General features: G+C 39.4%; 1 long non-coding RNA gene across 1 annotated transcript in view; it reads right to left on the bottom strand.

Moving 5' to 3' along the window:
* LOC136297008 (uncharacterized) overlaps nucleotides 1-15,602 on the bottom strand; it is a 39,273-nt gene extending 23,671 nt beyond the window's left edge. Inside the window, exon 1 of the long non-coding RNA XR_010723062.1 lies at nucleotides 15,534-15,602. This is a non-coding gene — a long non-coding RNA (uncharacterized lncRNA). The remainder of the gene's footprint in view (nucleotides 1-15,533) is intronic.
* Between the last annotated feature and the right edge of the window lie 6,847 nt (nucleotides 15,603-22,449).

Here is a 22,449-nt window from a genome sequence, read left to right as displayed (position 1 = left end):
TCTCCTCAAAACTGGCCACTAAATTAATTTTCCAGGAGAGCCTTAAGTATCCTGAGCAAATAACACTGTACTACATCCTTCTGGCATTCCTTTCATCCCAGAGAACACTGCACACATCACTTAAATCAAACACTTGTGTTTTCACTCTTGTTTTTTCAATGACCAGATGTTTGAACACTACTATCAGTGATTAGAGGAGAAGGAGGCAGAGAAGCACGATGAATAGCATGAGGATGAGTGGGCACCATTTCAAAAAGTCTGTGCTTTAAATCCGTTAGTATTCAAGAGGTTTAAGGGCCATGATGCTCAATTCATTTTATCACAATGATTTAAATAGCCTGTTCTGCTACTGTAAGTCAGAGAGTCAAGGGCATGAACATTTTAGCAATAAAAGCTTGAACAGCTACAACACTGGTTGATAATTATTGGTGTAAAATTTTATGGAGAAATCTTTGAACTGAAAGCCCAGATTTTTCTTCCTTTAGACTGGCAATTTTATTTACAGAAAATGAAAGTAAGACATACTGTTTCCTAAAAGAAAAAATTCAGTTACAATAATGCCTCACAAAAAGATACCCAAGTCATATTTGTGCTGGCCTTTGAAACAAAAGCCTCCATTTAAGGGAAAGAAAAGCAAAACAGTTCACACACAAATACACTTGACAGTACGAGTCTTTCAAGAAACATTGGAATAACAAATACACAAAAGCATTTTGGTGTAATCTCACTACCCTCCTGATCTGAATGTCATAAAGAAAAAGCAGAAAGTTAAAGTTCAAATCTGGCTTATTTAAAGTTTAAGTAAAAACATATCTTTGACACAGTTCATTATACACACTTCAAAGCTCTTTAACTGGTTTTCTCTATAAATTCCATTTCACCCTTTGCCTAGAAAAAAGCAACTCTCTCAGTAGAATATGCAGCCTTTAAGGGCAAGTACTTTACTCTATTGGGGAATAAATATTGGAGAAAAAAAACTGAATGCCATATTCAACCAGACCTATGAAGGAAAACTATCGCCATCTTATAGTTCAGGTACATTGAGGTACAAGCCAAGTCTCTGGAGTTCAGAATAAAGGACAAAGGATGGATTTTCATCTGTGAAATACCAGCAAGACACAGCCCTGCCATAAGTGCAATGCAGAGACCCTGCCTTGCTCTCCAGCCTGGGGAAAACATCACAGGCTGAAGACAGCCACAGAGCACACTTTGTGACTGTGACAATCTGTTTTGTACCCAGGGGGCTCCTAAGGAAAAAAAAAAAAAAAGAAAAGAGTCAAAGCATGCAAATAATTGTAGACTGAGCAGAAAAATGGAGAGGAACACATTCAGTTCTGTCAGATCCCAAGGGTTTTGAGCCAGAAGTATTACCAGTATGATCCACCATCCAGTCCAAAATTCCCTAACAACATAACAAGCTGGCTTGACAGCACTGCCTGCAAAAGATAACACTCACATGAAAAACATAGACACACTTTCACAAAGGGTCACACAAAGAAAGAACAAGCAATGCAACATTTTTCCATGTCATCAGCACAGAACTCCACCAAAAAGCAAGACTGAATTTTAAAGTGACAACATTAAAGAAAAAGTTTTCTGGCTGTTTTCTGCATTTCAAGGCAAGCAACAGACTCTGAGTAGCAGCAAGTTCTCCCCAGCACACTCTAATCCTTCAAAAGCCTTTCCTCTTATACCTGAGGCTTGGCTGAGGGACCCCTGCTCTATGCACAAGCTCCTCACTCTGAAGTGCTCTCTTCTGACGCTCCTTACCCACCATGTACCACAGTCCAAAAACCTCTCCTGTGACTGCACTCAGTAGATCACTCTTGCCCCTCCTTCCAGATTATTTTTCCATTCATTTCTTAGAGAAACTTCCCAAGCCAAAGTCAAACAGCTGTCCATCACAGCTAGAAAAGGCACCCTAAAATCAGAACAGCTACCTTGACCTCCTGCCTTCCCTGTGCTCAGAGACGCCATTGGAAAAAGGACAGCCTTCCACTTAACCCAAGGGGTTGCTATTTTTTTATTTATTTAAAGTTCAGTACTGGCATTCAAACTCTTTACTAATAGTGCAAGGGAGACCACAATGGATACAAGAACAAGAACAGCAAAGAGTCTTCCTCAGATGTTGTTTCTGCATTACCTTATTTTCCAGAAAATGTAGTTATCTTGCATGGTGCATACTAATGTCATATAGCTCCCATTTCCTAAGTAAGATTTATAAATTAAGACGGATTTTCATCTCTATTCTTAATCTCAGACTTCTTTTGAATTAATCTATTTTCTTCCATGTGAGATTAGCAGGAATACAGAGCTTCATTTCACCCAGCTATAAATCAAAGTCTGATCAGTACTATTCCCAGAATTTAATGTTTCAAAGTTGCCTTTTCAACCATTAACTATTGTTAATAGTAGTAACAGTATTACCCCAATCATGACCATTTTTGTAACAAAAATCTCCAGTTACCTAGTACTATCATATTCAAGTAATTAAAAGGAATGTTTTTCTGCACAATTTCCTTGGATAAGTTGCATTCTTAAATGTCTGTACAATGGTTTTTAAGTAACTACCAAGTTAAAAAGAAAATGGTTTTCTGAGAATCACTGAGAATGATTCTCCTTAATTTCTTTTCCATTTTTTAAAAAGGTAATTTGTAACATTACTAAAAAAACCTACTGGCAGAAACAGCACGCAGTTGCCAAAGACCCTTGATCTTCATCGGTAACTGCCACTCCATGTTTAGTGAAGTGATTTATGATCGGACAAAATTCACAACTCTACATATTCCAGTCACTGGCTCTCTTTAAGGCAATTGGCATGACCATGCATGGCATGGCATGACATAGAAAACATTTTCTAAGCAACCATGAAAAATAGAACTACACCACTCAGTGACAGCAGTAATGAACAGACATCTCAACTCGCTAGACAGTTTTTTCAACCCTATCTTTACTCCTGAATTCTTTGCAGCCTTAAGTAGTGTATTGTCTACACATACTAAGCACCTCTCAGTATCATCATCTTTCCATATTCCAACACCATGAAAGCTGAATTCCATTAACTTTCTGCTCCCAACACAGGTCTAGACCTTGTGACCAGTCTGTCTTTTCTTCTAAGTAACTTCTCAGGTAAAAGGGGTTGCTGCTATCATAATCAGCCCTTTCAGGCTTTCATGATGAGACTGTAAATCTCTTCAGAACAGAACAGCTTAGGTTGGTTAAGAGTCAACTGTATTCTTTAATTAAAACAACTACCTTCCACTGGTCTGAGCAAATTTTACTTGCTTGATAGAGCTGATCAAACTTTGGAATCAATTGTTAGCAAGTGATTTCAATGATACAAGCATTGGGTTGTGCTGCTCTGTGTTACTAATTGGTAAGGTGGTGACAGGGTATTTGAAGGATTTCCAAACAAGAACAGTTCTACAGATATCAGTATGCCACAAGATTCAGGATTTATTTGAAGTTAACTTAAAATGGCTTGAATGGCCTATTTTTAACTGGTCGTTCAGAAAAATAATCAGGCAGTAGAGGAAAAAACCTCTGCCATCCATCCAGAAAAAAGTCATATGCTGTGAGCCAAGTGAAAAGGCATCCACCACAAAGGGTGGATAGCAGGAGAGAACAGTTAGCAAGCAGCTCATGTTGGAAATAAACAAAACGTGCTTCTGACTAAAGCAGTGAATAGCAGCTATGAGTGCTGCAAGTTTCATTTGCAATTGAAAAATAAAGGCACGGTATTTTCCAGCTCTGGCCCCAAACAGCATCACTTTCGATTGAAACTTGATCAAAATGTCACCTAAGCTTCTTCTGAATTCAAGTATGTCACTACATCATTGGTAATAAAACACCTAAATAATATGAGTGCTCCATTCAGAGCCAAGTATAATTTCAAATAATAGTAATTCCTACTTTTTTTTTTCCTGCTGAGCATGCAGTTTTATGAGAAAGTCTTAGTCTGTATATTCCAGGCTACTAGTCCAGTGCTACTCCTAATTAGGCAAGGACAAAAGTTTGTGATATCTCAGTCCTTGGCTGGATTTAGGCTATTTCCTGCTTTTCCATCCGAGGCTGGGCAGGCCTGTGTTTTAATGTAGCAGCATCCTACTGGTAGATGCACTAATGAATCTGCAGGAGCCCATCAATCCAAGTAAAACTCAGAGCCATTTGACACCGATTTAAACCTTTCCCTCTTAGCCCTCCCAGCTCCTTTTCCTCCAACACATTGTCTGAGCATTTCTTTCCAGCATCACTTGATTGGGTCCAGACACTGCATTGCATTTCAAAGTGAGATGTGGAATGTCTGCCCGTGACAGACAGGGTGCTGATCACCCGCATAAACATTAGCAGATAAAATACCCAGTGACACCTCCTCAGCAGATCAACTCCCAGTTGTGTTCAGCAAAGAACAGGAAAGAACAAGGCCATTGCTCAGAAAGTGATTGCTGAGCACAGGAATTGCACATTGACAAAGGAGAATCAGAGAATTCAAAATACTTGTTTCTTTACCAATAAATGCCAAAGGAAAAAAATAAACTAAAACACACTTTTCTTTTTTGCTGCAGGCTGGGGCCAAGCCACAGACTTCATGGTGTTAACACACCCAACAGACAACTGCAGTGAAATAAAGGAAGAATGGAAGACCACAGACTGACTCTTGTATAAGGAATATTATCAATATTTGCACTGAGGTAAAACCAGATAACAGGAGGATGAATGCCAGCCAAACATTAAAGCCATAAAGATGGGAAAAATTACATCTTGAATTCATCAGTCTGTTATTACATCAGTCTTTGGCCACTAAGAAACAACCAGTCTATCTGGAAATGGCAGATTTTCACTTTTGGTGTATTCATGTCTGGACAAAGAGGCAGAATGTGATATAGTTTTATTTTAGAGAGTGTTTTGTTGAGGATTTTTTTTAAAGCACAAGCACTCTCTACTGTAATCCTAAGTAATTAGGAAATCAACAGGAAGCCCGTTGAGAAGAAAAAACTGCTCTGCACTTTTTAAAATACAGCCCACCAGACACTTATCCTAAAAGTAAGTTTTGACAGAACAGAGGGGAAAAGATTAATAAACTCTTTATCTTGTCCAGAGATGAAATTGGTATTGTTGTATTTCAGTCAGTAAATTGAGTCAGTTATACTCTCTGCTCCAGTTTGTTCCTATAATAGATTGGAGCAGAGTTGATAAAATAATAATGATTAATGGTCACCACTGCTCTGCTCTTCCTTTACCTGCCTGGAAATACAATTCTTAAAAAATAAGTAAATAAGCTCCTCAGATATGCTGCTCCATTGCACTAACCCATTGCCTGCTTTACAACATGGCTTAGATGGCCCCACAAGGGACAAGGACCACACTGTCCTAAGTACTGTGCAAGCAAACCAGGAAAGACAATCCCCTAAGTATCTTCCTGTAAGCAAAAAAATAATCTGAGTGACAAAATCAAGTTGGAACAGATTCCTGCAAATAGGCCAAATAAAAGGAAGACTTCACTGGGTCAAAAGGTATTCAGCAAACTTTCTGCTGCAGGATAAGTTTCTCTCTATTAACACAGCTAACCTAAGATAAATATTGAATAATGGATGCTGTCATGGATAAAATATGCTCATAAAATTATAGCAGATAAAGCAGCCTCTCATTTCATGTAATGAAAACCACTAGACAAAGTTAAGAATATAATTTAGACACACTCAGCTTTAATGCTAAAGTATCCTATCTTTCTATTTTAGACACCACCTATGTTGCACAATCAAAGCAAAGACAGAGTTGGTACTAATGATCTCACATCTGCAACACAACAGAGGGTTTCAAGTACCGGCAGCAACACTGATTAGAACAAAGAGATGTCCCTGGACATTAAGTTCAGCTTTATAAGGTGTTCTGTGACATCCAAGGATGTGCATCAAAAACCATGCCCTCCTCTGGGCCCTGGGTGCTCCAAAGTGCCCAGAGAAGAGCTATTCCAGACCTTCAGAATGACCCCAGCTGAGCAAGGAACACTGGTCCAGAGCCTTGTGTCCACGTCAGGGTTGGTTTGGAGGCCTCAAGTCAGCAGCTCTGGCAGATGTCCTGGAAATAATACATTCTTTGTAAAGAATGGAGTAACTCTTACATGTACTGGGAGAACTCCCTAATTATTAGAGTCAAAAATACATTATTGCATTGAACTTGACACTTCTGTAGACAAAGGAAGCTGTCATTTAATCCTTCAGTGAACCTCCCCTGAAGTCATTAAGTGTTGGTGAGAAATGACCAGCCAAGGGAGTCAGTACTGGCAAGGATTATAAATGAGCAAGTGATTCCTCCTCCCACATTTGATGTCTTCAGCCCATGAGAGGAGGTTGTTTTGTTTGTTTTAATTTAGAATAGCCTGCCTTTAGATTAACATAGATTAACCTTTAGTATCTCCAGTGCAACTAGAACCCCAGATGGAGGCACACAGTTGACCATAACTACTCATGCAATTTCCTCAAAACTGAAATATTAAAAAGCTGTAAGAGGGTTGTTTTGTGAAAAGAAAATAATATAATCCACAAGTCCAGTGAAGGGCACTTGAATCTTTTTTCTGCCTTTTTATTAAAAGGCTCATTGCCACAACTACAGAGACCAGAAGAAAAATTATCTTCAAAAATCACAGATTTGATTCCAGAAATAAGCAGGGAAACAGGTTTCTCTCATTTGTGAAGTGCCAAAATCTTGATAGAGTGGTGGAAAACTGAGTTAGAATGAAACATGAGGTCAAGTATTCAGAATGCAAATAATCCACCCAGACCTAGGAGTTTATATCCAGAGTAACCACATTGAGCTGTCTGCCAAAGTTCTCTAGAAGCTCAAATTTCAAGGGGGGTGGGGGGGACAAAAAAAAAAGCACAACAGAAGACATCTATTTAGACTTGAACAGGGCAGTTCTAAAACATGCAGGAACAACTAAATTTGAGTACTAAAAATTGAATTTTCTTTAGTAATGCACATCTTTCCATGAATAATAAGAGTATCCTCAATGTTTCATGAGGTAGAGCTTAGTCTTGAAGACTATCTGCAGGACTTGCTTATGTTGATACTTTTGCATTAAAGAGATCGGTACTATTCAGCCAACTAATAAAGGGCAACCACAAGCTACAAAGACAACCTCAGAAAGCAAAAATCAAATAGGTCATTCTAAGAAATGGATTTGGAGCAAGAAAATATTTTTTTATTTCTTGACATCACTGCAGTATCCAGGAGCCCTGATGAGCCCAGACCCCACTGTGGTAGATGCTACTGTACATCCAATTTATGAACCAGACATGCTTCTCAATGAGTAAAAGAAAGTACATGCTAATAATGTTATTACAGCATCAGCGCAGCATTATCTTAGACAATGAGAAGTGTGGAAGTTTTATATGCTTTCTTTTTTGTTATTAAAAGTAGCACTGTTACCTTGGCAACTGCTGAATCACTTGGGAGTTTGTTAAAGAAACCCGAATGTTACTTATACTTGCACATTTGCAATCAATTTAAGGAAAACAATTGGGGTTTTGTTTGGTGTACTTTTTTTAAACAAATCACACATTTTTTCCTTATGACTATGACCCTGCAAATTTCAGCATTTTGGGGGTTTCTTTTAAATAAATCAGTTCTTGGGATTTAATTAAGGCAGTTCATGTGTCATTTTCACACAAAGTAATCTGCACTTTCTTACACAATAAATTCTAATAATTCATCTAGGATGTCAGTCAGAAATAGAATCACAGACACGCTGAAGTGAACACAAAAATTCCCATCAGTTTGCCATCTCCTGTGCAGGTACTGGAAATACGGACAGGTATTTTCCCTGGGGGAGTCTGGAGGGGGACAGGAACCCCAAACCTCTCTTTTGCAGGGGCTCAGACCACACTCCCAGGTCTAAAAGCACAGAAATGGGAAAAGGTGATTGCACAGAATCCTAAAACACCAGGCTGCCAAACCTGAACTTGCTTGTCTTATCTTCCAGGTGTTGGCATCCTTGTGGTTTCAAGGTTTTTTCACCCTTCCTCAGCAGTATTTGTCTGCTTTTAGTGTGAAAACTGGGTGCATGAAGATAGTGGGAAACTGCAGGAGGATCTGTTTGTGAGATGTGATGATTGTGTGGGATGCCTGTTTTCTTTCTAATTTTCATAAACATATTATTCCCCAAGTACAGGCCAACAGCAATGAAAAGCAGAACCCTGGCAACTCTCAGTTTTTCTGTCAAGGAACCTCATGAAACTCAATTAGGCCATAAAAATGGGGGCCAATTTTGCATAATCACAATTTTTTTAAACTGAAATTGCCACACACAATCAGTGTGTGAGTGTAGCCCAAGTAAAATGCCCATTTTTCTTAAATTAAACACAGCCAAAGGTCCATCAGACTCCTTCAAACTGTTGCCTCTAAGATGTACTGAGTCAACTGGATTAAAAGTCAAGGATTACATACAAATTCCCCTAATTGGAAGGATAAAAGGAGGCTCAGGGAAAGCCTTATCACTCCCTATGCCTGAAAGGAGGTTGTAGAGTTTAGTCTTCTCCATTAATTCTTCATCGCGTTGCACTTGGAGGCTCAACTTACACCATATCCAGAGGAACTCCTGTTTTAAATACTTATTTAATAACTTTGGTGAGAGAACATAACTGAAACCCACCCTCCAGAAAACACGAACAATCATGAGACTGAGGAAGGCCAGAATTCAGCTATAATTTAGTTTAACTTATTTCAATAGGAATATTGAATAGTTACAGAGTTCCTGTGATGGTTATTGCATTAGAAACTGCATAGGCAAGAGGAGAAATATTGGGCTGTTGGCACCTCCACCACAGGGCTGTTACCCCTATGGCCAATATTTATTATTGTATTTCCTATATGCCTTTAAGGACTGGATAGTTAAATTGCTTGAAGCATTTGAACCTTAAACACATAGTATTCCACATCTGCTTGCACGGATGTAAGTCTGAGACAATGACTCAGCCAGACACAACCTTAACTCTCAATTTCCTTTCATTTAAGGCTCTAATGAGATGATAAGAGAAGGGCCTTAGGGTTTTGTTTTACAAGGTTGTGTTAGAACTTCATAGCAACTAAAGACTCTTTCACCTGAGTTTGTTCCTGGGGATAAAGGAGGGCAGGACATGGAAACTTCTTTTCTTTCAAAGCTACAGCAGAGACTACCTCTGTAAATGTGTGTTTGTCACTGAGATCACTCTTTAAGAAGTGGCTCACATTAAAAAGAAATAACATAGGTCAGACTGTTTATTCACACACACATTCCAATCCCCAGACATGTTTCAGCAGGAAAACACAGAGTTCAGGATCTCTGCAGAGACATGCATGCTCCAGCCATGTTTAAAGTTCCATGTTTCTCTCCCATGAACCTCTCAGTTCTGTCAGTCCTCGTTCTGGGCTGACCCTCCTGTCTGCTATTTCCTTGTGCTGGGGCTGTAAAGACCACAGTGCCTTGACCTGACTTTGCTATTGATGTCGTCTACATGCACCACCAGCGAAGTTCAACCCCTCTTTCCAATCAGAACTGCAGTATGGAGCAGGAATATTAGCATGGAAAGTGTGCCTTTAAAAAGTGCCCTTTTTCAGAGAGAGCAAGGAAAAGCTTGAGAGAAATGAGAGATATCACTGGGATAACAACTGTGCTGGGGAACAGAGCAGCAAGACACACTCACCAAACTGGCACAGACTTGAATTACTTTCAGATTCATTTTCAGACCAAAGTGACACGACTCTTAGTCAAAACAAATACTGTGTAACACAAAGACACCAAAGATTTTTTAAAAAATTGAAAATTCAGACAGCGAGACCTGTTTTGACAAATCAAAATGGTTCAAAATTGGCACTGATACCCATGTCCCAGAGAGGACACAGATAAGAGGCTGCAGTGAAGGAGAGAGGAACAAAACAAAGCCTCTTTGCTGTCTGTGGAACTAAACTCGTCACTTTGGTCTTGATGCAATGTTTAGGGTTAACTTCTGATGCAAAGTCCTTCGAGCAGAAGCTGCAGACTTCAGTGCCAACCCAGATGTTCAGTAGCCCCAAGTGCTGCCACAGTGCCCTGCCTCACATTGCTGCTGAATAAGCCTGAAAAGAGCAGGAAATGTGTATACAGCTCCCCAGGTAAGGAAGAGAGTCATGGCTTGCCACCTGTATAAGTATACTCTCAGAATCACCCCCTGAGACGATTGGCAGCACTCATCCCCATCACATTTTGGGAGTCCTATGAGGAAGAGCAGCTGCCTTTTCCTCCTCGCCTCACAAGGAGGGGGGAAGGCAAACAGTACAAGGGGGCTGCCATGGACCTCCTCAGAGCACTGAGCAACAAGGCAGAGGTGAAAAGGCAGAGTGGAAGAATTAGAAAGTTGCCATGAATGCATTCTGCCTATGTTGTATTATTCACACTAACTTAAGTTCTATTAGGCCAGTTTGTGTTTATCCAGTTTCACATGGCACTACAACAGCACTCGAGGCAATTACCTCTGACTACAGGACATAATGTCTAAATAGCTTCAGCACACAGTGCCTGGTCTCAGAGCTGCCATGCATTTCAAGAACACCGCCAAAAAATGACCAAACTGGACATCCAATTCTGTTTTCCAGCGGGGAGAAGCTACCTTTGAAAATACACCACCATCATGGGGAAGGAAATAATTCCAGACTTCCACACAGAGAGAATAGCTCTTTCTTTCTGCCCCATCCCCACTGTCCCTTTCTGTTCCCCTCCAAAGAAATGGCAGGGAGAAGGTCACGGGCGAAAGCACTCACACAGCAAGACTGCTGCAGAAAGATGATGTATTTGTACACTCACTCCTGTGCCACCACATTTCCTACACAGCAGGATGCAGCACACCAGCTCCGTTTCTTCTCCAGCTTTTCTGACCCTTCTGCTCAAACTGCTTGTCATTTGACATTGCTACCTGCTACTCTGCTTTTTCCTATTCCACAATCTCACAAGTGAGAACATAAATTCCACACATCAGCCAAGGCTGCCTAGCAGAAAAGGAACCCCATGATTAAGGAACAGGACAAAATTCTGTCTTGCTTTTAAAAATAAATTTAAACAGGACAAAGAATAGAAGCAGAAGTGTTTTGCTGCATCTTCTTACAAAAAAAAAATTCTCTAAGCTCTAGCTGCTTATGCGCAAAGCAATTCACAGCAGCAAAAAGACAGGAGAGAGCTCTTGCTCAGCAGTGAATAGAAGCAATTAACCAAGAGAAGAGCATAAGCAACTTGCACTTTGCCTTCATACAGCTTATCAAGTTTATTCTGCCCTGTTACATCTGTGTAATTTATATAAAAAAAGCCAGCAGCTATTTGGCAGGATTTACATCTAGAAACAGCAATTTAATCACATATGAAAGATCAGTGGAAGTGGATGCCTCAGGACATTGCAAACTTCTCACCTCCTATTAACCTGCCTGAAACTTGCCCTGGTCATGCTAAATGCTCACTAAAAATAACTTTTAAATATCTGTTTCATTATTAGGCTCATCACTCTAAACAGAAACATGAAATTTATTAAAGTTATCTTGCAAAATATTGAATGCTTGCACAGCAGAAACAAGTAGTTTGCAAGTTCAGCAATCTTCTCTCTGTAGTGATGTAACTACTCTAACATAGCACAATTCCTTGCAATTTCTTGGCCAGGCAGAAATAAGTTGAATGGCAGATGTTAGAGATTCATCATGAAAAAACCCCTCCAAAAGCAAAACTGTCAAACAGGACTTTACTCCCTAAAATAATAAAAGGAAAGGATTCACATGTAACCCATGTGCAGGAGCAAATCCCATCAAGTCCAAGATACCCTGTCCTGTTGTTTCGTTATCACATTTCTGACATTTTAATACTGAACAGCAGTTATACTTACCAAATGCATCACCTTTGAAGCCTGACCTCAAAGCGTCCTAAAGTTTCAAATATCAGCACTATGACTAGTTAAGTGACTAATTTCAGTCAGTCCGGTATTTATTGCTGTTACACAAATAACAGAGCTCTTAATCAACCAAGGCTTCTCAGAAGCCTCATTTCTTTCTTCTTTATAAACCTCTTTATGGGCAACAATCAGACAAGACCAGAAGTTGTTTACTTGCTGATTGGTGCTCAGAATATTTTCTAAATGTGTGTGTGCCTGCATTGCAAACACAGTTGTTGCAACAGGTACCTTCCATGAACTCTTAAGAACTGGGATCAAGAACAGAAGGGGTTTTAAATTGGCATTAGTTTGCCAGACATGGCACTAATCACTTTCAAATCAAAGCTTAAAGAAAGCATGGACAGCCTGCTGAGCTGTACTTGATCTGTGAGAAACCCCCTCTCACTTTATCAATATTACACTTCAGAGGAAGGAATTTCATAGTTGAAAAAGGGAAAATAACTTAAGTACCCAATATATAAGCAAAGCTCTGCTCAGTGGGCAAAAAATGACAATTCTGCCACTTAATTGGAACTCTAATTAGAAAGCAAAAATACATTTCATACGCAAGCTGTTACCCTTCATTAAACCCCCTCTTCAGAATGGAAGAATCTCTTTGGGAGCTGTAGCCTGTGGGATTATTTTTGTTTATTATTTTCAACAGTCATTTATTTGCTTCTTGTAAAATACAAACAGGACCAGCACAGAGGAGAATTTTCATTGAATCCATGTGAAAATATCGAGTGCAGAAGTTAATGTACATGTCAATGCTCAGAATGGTGTGGCTTTATACAATTTCATCATCTGATATCTGTGCTGAGGCCAAACCTCACTTCCTGCTGTGTTCAGCTGTTTGCCAAACGTGGCATTATCTCACCAGCAGCAAAACTCATGAGACTCCAAAACCCCAAGTTTCCAGTGCCTGCCCAGGCCTTTGAACGTGCTCCTTAGCCCACATTTATAATCAGACTTCTCTTGAAGAGAAGAAATTGATACAATAGGATTCAGTCACATCTAGGAGAGAGTAAAAGATATTCAGACTAAATCGAGAGCTCAATAATCAGTGTCCTGATTAAGATAAGCTTGAAGTAATTGAGAAATCAAAGGCTTTTACACCATGAGTTCACTATATTCCACACCTAACAAACAACTCAATCCATCCATTTTTCCAGCAGCTAAGGCAATAAGTGCTACTGGGATTTTCACTAATAATTCTACAAAAACTAATCATAGAAAAATCTTTTTTTCCACAAACATCACTGAAATCTTAGAGCAGAGATCCTATATTGCAATCTTTTGTTATTATTTTTTTAAATCGTGCCACAACTGACTCTTCATTCATTTTTTTATCTCTGAAACACAAAAAGATTCTCACAATCATCCTATTTAAAAACAAATCTGATTTAAAATAACAGTTGTAAACATTAATAGGTTTAAACAATAATGATGATGACTTGCCTGCCGTTCCATCTGTAGCCAAATCTGTGTTAATTCAGAGTAGAATTTCTAACTAATTTGTGTGATGCCACAAGAAACAGAGCTGTGCTCAATTAGCATGACCAGTAAACTATCGAGATAGGGAAAAATACATTTCTATATAAACATTGCCTTTTACTACAGCAAAAATACGTGCCTAAAATTAATTTATCCTCTGAAATGTTGTCATTTTCTTTAATTTAGGATATTTGGACTCAGATACATTCCAAGAAAAGGATGCTAAAGAAGAATCCTTTATTACTACAGGGCTGCTGTTCCACATGGAGTGAAATTGTGTCAGGGTCCCTCTCAGCCTCAATGGTCCCAGTCTCTAAGGAGCACTCCCCCCAAAAGAAACCAAAACAGATATTCCTTGCCATCTTAGACATGCTAATCAATTTCAGGATTTTTTTCTAAATCCTTATGTGCAAAAACATTTCAAATTCTTAATTCTTAATCATTACCTGAAGGAAGATTTAAAAAATCTAAATCTCAAAGGCAAAGTACCCATAACAAGACAAAGTTGTTCCACACTGGCCTGTTGGAACAGTTAAAATGTTACAGCCAACATTACCCTTCTGCAGCCAGATAAAAGCCATAGCATGAGAAATCAGAATTTAAAAAAAAAAATAAGAAAAACCTAAGGATTTTATAACCTTGAAGAAAGGCTAACGTGCGTTTTATAATATCTAAGAGAAATTGTATAATATGCAAAATTCTGCTATCCTTCTTGATAACTCTCAAATCGCTTTCCATAAACACGGTCTATTTGGCAATTTCCAAGAGATGTCAGTAATAACAGCTATATTTAATTCAGTAACAAATTAAAAAACCCAAGGTCTTTTTATTAAAGATACACTTCAGTTCTGCAAACCTCGTTAAGCAGATTTTCTGTCAAAAGAATTTTCAGGTTCACTGGCAAATCTGAAAAGGTTATTAATGGAAAATAAAGTAAAGGTATTGCTTCAACCACCTGGACCATGTTGTGACTAACAGCAGTTTGGGGAGGAAAACAATAAATATGATCTTTCCAAAGGACACAGTCACAATAGACATGTAGTGCACACTTGTTCTGAAATACACCACGTTTGCACCCAAGATTATCATATAACCATCCATGTGATTTAAACACGGAATTACCAGCTCGTCTCTTCCCTCTTCCACAAAGTGACCAGCTGATGAATAAGAAGGTGAAAATTAAAGGTTTTGGTGACCTTTGAACAAAAGTCATTTAATCCACAGGAAATTAAGATCATATCTGAACAGAGTCCTTCATTTGAACTGGGAATAAAACTCTTCATAAGATTTGCCCATTGTTTCTCTGAGTTATTCTTCCTTTCTACTTGTACTATTAGGAAAAAATAAAAAATAACCAACCCAAAGTACAATGCACATCCCTGTAACAAGTTAGGAACAAGTATAAAAAGAGAAAATTTTGCAAACCAAGTATATTTTAGAATTATTTTTAAAAAGTCCTTCTGCACTGAGGGAGAAGTAATGGCTTCTCCCTCCACCCCCAGCTTCCTCTAAGTTTCAGCTACATAAAACAGTTTAATGCTTTTATGTATTTCACATGTAGATTATCCAGAACACTTACATAGCCTACCAAAAATCATTTTCTGCAATAAACGCAGTAAAATACAGGGAATGTAAAACTAAAGTTCTCTTCTAAGAAAGCTATTTCAAAAAGAAATATGCAGCATTCAAATAATTTCCTTACATTTTTTTTTCTGCCTAATTAGTTTCAGTCTTATAAGGATTGTACCAAACATTATTTAAAATGTCATAAGACACCAAGCAATTATAGGTCTGATTTTTTTTTTTTTTTTTAAGGACCAATTTAGAACTCAAATCTGTGTTTTCTAGGTTTATTTTCAAATTCATCTTGGTAATTTACCACAGTTTTTTCCAAACCTGGCCTCTAGTTAATAAGGCTTCTACACATATGGTCTGACTTTCTAAAGGGCCTATTAGGAAAGAAAGAAAAAAAAAAAAAGAAGAAAAAAGAAAAGAAATTCCATCACTGTTTTCATGCTTTTTCATTGAACCATCACCGCATTTGCTTGCAATAACTCTAAAGGAGGATTATAAAAGTGCTTTCCCAGAATGTGGACTAAAAGGAAAGGAGCTCCAAACCTGGAGAGTATCTGAAAGGGGCCTCTTGTGAAGCGAATTCTCCCATGCAGCCCTTTGAAACCCTTTGCCTGGTGGAGCTGTTGGGCCTCTACATACAATTAGCTATTACTGCAGCTTATCCCAAATACTTTCACCAGCCCATCACAGCAGTGATTAGGAAAACCCTTGTTGCATGTCTGTAATGGATCCATTAGCAGGATCCTACTTCACCTCGGAACAAGTTGAAACAATTTTCACTTTCTTAACACATCTTCACTGCATGTGGGCTTTTGAAGAGCCACATGTTAGTTACTTCTCTGCTCTCCACCATAAAGATTGTCTCCAGATATCCAGGTTTTAGTGATCAGAGGGGGTTTTTTTGCAGTCCTGCTTTGACAAATATGAAATGTTTTCAGCTTGTTAACAGCATGCACGTAAAGCAAAGCTCTATTAAAGTTCATTAATTTTATACACTAGGAGAAGTAAAAATAAAGCAAACAACCATCTGTACTCTTCACTGTTAGGCAACATTTGTTATCCTCTTATTGATGTGATTTCAAGCTGACTGGCCAAAACCAACACTTTGGATAGGCATACAGGGGAGATGGAATTAGCTGCAGTGTGGGGTAGAAGTCTTTTTGTTCCCAAGACAGCAATGCAGCAAGTGTCTATTTCTCTACATATGATCCCAAGTACATCCTCCCCTTTGACAGTATTTATCTTTATGAGCATGTCCCAACCACCCCATTACTGGTATTTTCCTTGAACATTATAGCTGCATATCACCATCTACCCATACTATGGAAAATCCCAAATCTTTTTATCCTCTTATTCATGCAAGGGAATAAAGTAAAGAAAGACAGGAAACACTGTCAAATATCCAAGTAGTCCTAAAGACCATTCATGAATTAAACTATAAAGGGAAGAGAAGGCAGCAACAAGGTCCCTGCACTTTTTTGGTTTTTGAAACAAAAACTTAAGGCATGCCACAATACACCTTAAGCCACATTACTTCAGGGAAGAAAAAAATAAAGCTGCACAGTTTGACAATTGCACTGCATCTAAAAAGCAGAACTGGAAAATCCACAGAGGCTGAAGAAGTGCCAAGGGAAACAGTGGAATTTGCTAGAAGCTTTGAATTGCAAATGCAGGGGGAAATCCTCTTCTGGAAAACATATTCAAACTCTATATACAGAGCACATGGATGCCAAAAGAAATCTGATGCCTTTCTCTCCCTTTTCACCTTTTGTCTTTCAACCCTTTTTTTCCTGTCTCACTACTTCACCTTTCCTTATCTCTTTTTTTTTTTTCTCTCCTTTATTAGCTGTGCTTTGTCACTGCTGTTACTTTCTTGCAGAGACAATAAATCTCAATGTTTATTCTGCAGGTCGGCTCAAAAAAGGGGCTCCATTTTTTCCTGGGTTACAAGGAAAATCCCACAAGATCACCCATACTAGCAGTCCTTCACTCATATTTACATCCCTGCTGGTTTTATTTTTCCAGTGCATGAGGCTCCATCTGTTTTTTTTCCCCAGGTCTTCCATCTCACCCCTGCAGTAGAAGGGGCATTCACAGAACAAACCTACAGCACAGAGCAGCACTGCCCGGGCACACCACCGCCACCCCTTCTCTGCTCCCCAGCCCTAAGCACCAGATGCAGATGGTTGGAAAACTCCTGGAATGAGAGAGAATCTGCAGTACAAGCCCCAAAAACCCAGATTCAAGCAATGAACATTGGTATAAATAAATGATGAATGAACCACTTACTTAGCTTAACATCAAGAGCTAATCGTACCATCCAGCAGAACTTAAAATCAAGCAGCAGACAAGGTTCTTTCCTCAGCAAGATGATAGCATATCTCCAAGTGCCATGCTAAGCTCACTATTTTAGTAATTAGGGTCTGATCCTGAACCAGAGAAGTCACCTGATAGCCTTCAAATGAACAAAACTAATGTAAAATTCCTGGGATCACAACCAGGCATTCCAGAATTGCAATCCAACACAGTTGCAAGTGTTTCCATTTATGTCTACTGTCATCTTTTCCATGTGAAAATTAATTTGAAGGGTTTGACCATGCTTAGGAAAGGAGGAGCAGCAGAGCTTTTACAAGACAAGCAGTTCAGTTGACCAAGCATTTTGCGAGCTGTATTGCTCTTGTAGGTACACAATTCATTAAATCCTACCATGGTATCATTTCCCCTTGGAATGGGAAATCCTACACAAAACTTCAGTTATGTAAGTTTAAATCAAGTAACTAGTACAGAATTTGGCACATGTCTTCTTATGAAATCAGAGGACATCAGCCACACACCGATATTTTATATTCACTTTCATCTTAAAGCAGTTCACAAACATCAACTAATTAACTTCCAGGTGTCCCCTGTGAGGTGTGCACAGGTAGGTAGAGGAGCAGTTTCGTGTGGGAATTACAAGCTGCATGAGGGAGGAGTTGGGAGGCAGCACAGCCTCCTCCTCCTCCTCACACCTGTGTATAGCCCTGCAGCATCACTGCACATAGACAATTTATGGATGACAGAAACAGACACTGAGAGGTTACACCTCGTAAAATAGATATGTGGCAAAGCAAAAAAGCAGGTCGTAGTGTGTTGGGGATGCAATACTAATTAAAAATAATAAGCCAACACCATGCTTTAACTTTCTCTGTGCTGCTGCTGCTAAGTGTGAAAATCAGACTTTGTGTTTCTGTGACCCACTCTGTTCTTGGTTTCCCCATCTCTAGGTGAGATTTCCCTTCTTTGAAACACTGGTTTCCTGAGATAAACATGTATCTATGTGCCAAATTCTTCTGGCAAAGTACCCACCTGTAGACTGAATGACATCTTTCGGGAAAGCATGAGCAGTGTGCAACATGGCACCAAAAGACTTTAGGACAAGTTTAATGCAGCCAAGTGAAACTACAAGGCTAGGGCAGTTTAAGATGGGGATTCAGATGACACCTGGGCTGATCTACCAACTCACTGCTACCAAAAGGGTTAACCCTTCCCCTCTCTGCCCAGCAGCATGCCCCTGTCCCCTTCCTGCCCTCAGCCCTGGTGCTGTCTCAGCCCAGAGACCAGTCCAGCTGTCTCAGCTGTAGCCAGCCATTCTCCCACCTTGCTGTGCCAGTTTTAACAGCAGTCTCCTGCACAGGGCCTGGGCCATTCAATGAAACAGCCCAAACTCCTCTGGCCTTCTGAGATACATTCGTTAGGTAGCACCAGATAATTACCAGTTGTCAAGATAATTGTCAATATGTACTCTAGAAAATTTCCATCTTTTCAGTCTTTGCCATTTCTCTGCACACACCCAGGTGTAACTTGCATATAATGTCTCTTTTTGATCTGCCCTCACATGGGGCACAATGCAGGTGTGGGAAGAGATTTCAAACCAGTCTCTCTGTTGCTGTGGTGGACCCCAGTTTTTTATTTCGTGTGTGTCTCTCTCAGCAGGCTGACTACACTAGACTACATTGAGTGGCAAATGCAACCCATACACTGTGCTGCTGTGCTATAGAAACTTCATTTCACTTTGGTTGTTCTTGTGCACCACTGTAAATGATGGGAGATGCAGAGTCCAACCAGCCCCAATGCTCAGATTGCATAGTTCTGTGTTTTCTTCGGATTTCCCCTTTCAGAAGGTAGTTTACTTGGACAAAGAGGTGTCTTTGTCTCACCCTCGATTATGAAATTCAAATGACAGCCCTTTGCCTTAGGTGCTGCTTCTGCTTTTCCTCTCTGCTTCTTTCATTTCTCCTCCCTGCTGCTACACTGGAGTGAATAATGCATTTTTTTAGCTAATTTCCGTGGATTAGGCTTCCAATTAATTCAAGCCAGTTTTACAGACTGCCAATTCAGGTTGCTAAAATTTAGTTGGAGTTATTGGGGTAGGGTGAGGGGGTTTCCCATAAATTTTTTCCAGATTAACTACAAGAATTCAGTGGAAACAAATCAGTCATTTTTACATGTGAGTATATACATCAGTATCTGCAGGATTTGTTTCAGCCCTAACTGAAAGCACAAATTACACTCTTCCTTTCTAAAAGGCACAAACATGGTTTCACACCAACTGACAGTGGTAGTAATTAATGTGAAGGATCCCTGGGGTCTTTTAACCTCCTTTCTTAGCTTTTGATGGCTGAGACAGCACAACCTGTGTGCCATTTAACCATCTATAAAACTAAGGGGGGAAAAGCATTTAAACACGACATTGAGTTTTCTTTAAACTCTCTAATGAGCTCTAGATAAAGCAGAGAGGTTTTTACTGTGGATTTTAAGAAACACTTTTTTCCCTTCAATTGTTCTCCCTAGGGCAGAGCATTTCTGTCTCCTTGTAGGCAGATGAAATCCAGGAACAGCTCCCACAAAATCCAGCACTACTGATTATGTCAAACAGGATTGCACAGTAAAAATCTGCTGTAGGACCATTTTACCCGTTTCATCAGCTTGGTGCAGTTTGCCCTGTCTCTATTCAGATGTAAAATTGTGACAACTGTTTTTCCTATGCTTCTTTCTTTGCTGCAGATTTGCCAGCTCCTCCAGGGTGGTTCGGAATTATTAGCTCATTCAAATAATGCAGCTTTATGACACTGCTTAAATCAACTAATTCCTGAGAGAGATAGCAAGGACTATCAGTTAGACTCAGGGTTGGGAGCTAAACTTTGCCACCAAACTGTGATATTGGGCAAATCAGTCAACCTCCTTAAACCCAGATCTCTGTGTAATACCTCAGAAAGGAAGCATCCCCCTGGTAAAGCACTTCAATATCCTCTAACGATGAAACTTGTTCTAAGTGTAGAAGAGAATTAGCTTTTAGATTGATTTCCAGTTAAGGGATTGCAAGTTAACAGCATAGGAGCTGTTCCTTGCTAAATATTCCAATACTTTGTACAGTAAATTACGAAAGAACCTTTCCAAAATACATTCCAAAGAGAGAGTGCAGATGCAAAGAGAGGCACCCATGTGCTTGAATTAAGGCTGCCAATATCCAAGGTCTGCCAGACAGGCTCCTGAGAAGGCCACCAGCAGCTGAGCCCTACCCTGTGCCCACCTCCAGAGCCAAGCAGCAGGAGCTGATCAGTTTTTTTTCTTAGCGCTGACATTTTAGCCGGAGCTGCCAAAGCAAATGGGATGCACTGGGACACGAGGCTGAGCCTCAGGCAGCGGGGGAACCTCTCCTTGCAGGGCCAAGGAGTCCCTCAAAGGGCAGGGAGGGGCAGCACAAAGCAAAGAGCTAAGCGTGGTGGTGCTCCACGTGTGCACCCAAGTGTCCAGCAGAGCCCTGGGCTTCACCCTGGGGCTCTGCTCATGCAGGACCAGATTCCCCTGATCAGATTCTCCTTTCCAGCAAATGGGGGAACTGGTTCAGATGGAGCAAGAGCGTTCACTTTCACTTCACTTCTCTCCGTGTTTGTCAAGTGTCTGAAATTCTTGGTTTGGGCTGGAAGTACAAGCAGAGCACAAGAATCCATTTAGAATAAAGCAGAATCTGCTGGTAATGAGAACATTGAGGCAGTTATGGTCTGAGCTTTATTCCTTTTATTTATGTAATGCTTTGGTTTACCAAAATTTTTGCTTTACAGAAAATTTTGACACAGCCTTACCCTGGTGAAGATTAGAATTTAAGATCTGACATCTGAAATTAATTAAGCATAGGAGAAACAGCAAGTGAAAAAATCAATTTTCCTATTTGGGGGGTTAGAAAAAAAAAGAAATCAGGAAAAAATTGATCTGAAACAGAAGCTGATGGTAGTTTGGAAGAATTCAAAAATACAAACAAAACAACCAAAATCAAATCAAAACAAAGAAGGTCAGCTACATCTTTCAACCCAGGCTGAAGTATTTTGGAACATATTTGGGAAGTTTCTATCTATAAAATAAAATATTTTTATATGTTAAAATGTCATCCTAATTCTATCTTTTGGCTGAAATAATTTTCCAAATTTAAGCTTTTAAAAAATACATATTTCAATCTTTTTTATTTCCCAACAAAATCACTTTATTTGAAAAACATCTATCCAGAGGACTGAACTGGAATTTCATTTTCAAGTGTTAACCATTAGAATTTGAACCAATAGCTGCTTCTTGGGACAGCTACACACCATGTCTGGGGTGTAGACATTCAGTTCAGGAGACCAGACTGAATTTATTCTGAAGAAAAGTCTTCAAAGAACATGCTGTGTGGATGCAGGAGCCTCAGCACCAACTTCTTTAGTCAGCTGATTTTCAACTACCACACTGATTGATGTCTTAATGTAGCCACAGCATAGGACATCTCATGGTGAACATCAGAAAATGCCATCAAATCACAAACAGCTCCTGAAATTAAAAGCAATAAAAGAAAGCCATTTACAAGATGAATTGAAAGAAAACAGGAAGGACACAGCAGAAAGTTTGTGAAATCACTGTACTTACATTTCTTCACGATAGTTTTTTGGTCAAGGCAGGAATTGATATCTCCTGTGTTAGGACAGAGATATCCCAGTCTCTTTTAGGTGATATTAGATAATATTATCATAGAAAACAACCTTGCAGCAAACGTATCAACAGGACTTTTACTTGGTAGAGAGATTGCAAAACCAAATACTGTAGCTGAGACACAGAAAATGCCAGCACTCTAATGGCAAAGTGTTACTTTCCTACAAATGTTCTTTTTAAAGTTAACATAGTAACTATGAATTTAGCTCAGGATTTTTAATATGACCTCACACAGTAGTGTCTTGGCCTGGAAAAAACTATGACATCATATGCAAACTATTCATTACAAATCCACTGATCGAAAACAAAATCCTTTGGAGCCATATGCTAATAATGTCAACATTTCTGTAAGCAGAGTAGAGACGAGAAGTTGTCATTCAGCCCCACCCCAAAATATTTCTATCACAGCCCAGTCTAACACAAAAGGAAGGTGACATTTTTAAGACATTAGAGAAGCTTGTAG

Source organism: Chamaea fasciata, unplaced genomic scaffold (assembly GCF_029207755.1).
Source record: "Chamaea fasciata isolate MVZ Bird 193981 ecotype frontalis unplaced genomic scaffold, bChaFas1.0.hap1 SCAF_14, whole genome shotgun sequence".
NCBI classification, from domain to species: Eukaryota; Metazoa; Chordata; class Aves; order Passeriformes; family Sylviidae; genus Chamaea; species Chamaea fasciata.
This window is presented reverse-complemented; position numbering and strand designations above follow the sequence as displayed.